This window comes from Pinus tabuliformis, chromosome 4_2, assembly GCF_031772625.1.
Source record: "Pinus tabuliformis cultivar Carrire ecotype Pingquan chromosome 4_2, CPIR1, whole genome shotgun sequence".
Classification (NCBI taxonomy): Eukaryota; Viridiplantae; Streptophyta; class Pinopsida; order Pinales; family Pinaceae; genus Pinus; species Pinus tabuliformis.
In genome coordinates, this window is record NC_142304.1 from 714,619,521 (window position 1) to 714,620,933 (window position 1,413).

A 1,413-nucleotide genomic window follows, 5' to 3' on the forward strand; every position below is an offset into this window, starting at 1 on the left:
ACAGTACTGGGGTTGTTGAGGTTGCTGATAAGGTAAATCCAGGGTACGGTTGATACTGGTATACTGGTTTTTACACAGTAGGACCGAATTGGTATTTTCCCTGGTACGGTTGATAAGTGAATTGTGGTTGACTTGTGACAACCGCACTTGGACCAGGTTGTCCTACAGGCATCTGAACCGAAGTCTGAATTTGGCCAGACTGAGGTAAAGATGCTTGAGGAGTTGATGCAGAACAGTAGAAACCGAAGCTGTCGATACTCCAGAAGTAGGTGGGGTAGATTGCACAGAAGCTGTAGTAGTTTCAGCAGTCGTTTAAGGTGGAGTTCGAGGCGAACTAGGCCCAGACTGATGACTACACCAGGTGCAGAAGTTTGAATAGTAGGTTGGACAGGGTTGAAACTAGAAACCAAAGGTTGTCCAGATTGAGATGACAACTGCACATTAGGTTGCAAAATCTGTTGAGATTGAGATGGATCCCACACCATGTTCATTCCGGGGTATGGACCCATAGAAGGTTGAGCATATTGAAGACCATAACTGTTTAAGCATAGGGCTGATAATTCAAAGGTACATTTCCAGCTCCCTGAACAAACAATTGACCTGAAGGTGGTTGGAAACCTTGGTTTGGGTACTGACCTTGAGGTTGATAACCTTGAGGCACGTACTGAAACTGGGTTGACCTTGAGGCATATATTGATACTGGGGTTGACCTTGAGGTATGTATTGAGTCTGGGGTTGACCTTGAGGAATTACTGTCCCGAAGGAATGTACTGTCCTTGAGGTTGCCCCCCAAGTGGTAACTGAATACCTTGAGGTTGCCCCCCAAGCGATAACTGCGCACCTTGAGGTTGCCCCCCAAGCGGTAACTGACTACCTTGAGGTTGTGGATTTGGAATAGTACCAGACATCATAAGAATTTCTTCTATGCTCAACGGTTGAGTTATGTTATTACCAATTGATATCCCATGTCCAATGGGTTGAGGAGATGCTCCTGAAAAAGTACTAGTGAGTGACTGATACCCAGAAGGAACAGAAGGACCACCATATAAAAATATTTTCGGTGATTGGGAAAACATGGATGACTGTCTCGACATATTCAAAGGAGGATAATAACCTCTAGGTGTTGGATGAAAAGGAATTCGAAGTGGTGAAAAACTAAGACCCAGATTTTCTAAAATATTGGTCAATGATAGGTACCAAGCGTCCCTCCTAAGTGGACTGTAGAAAATTGATTCATGCTCCCTAAGTTCTAAATTTGGTTGATTTTCAGGGAGACATATCTTCTTCTAGACTAACAAGTTCTTCAATAGAAATAAGTCCTGAAGGAAGATTTTGGGTAATGATCCTTCCTACCTTGGGTGAACTAGGACCACTGGAAGTTGGAGAAGCAAATCCTAAGGATGGAGTAGCAGC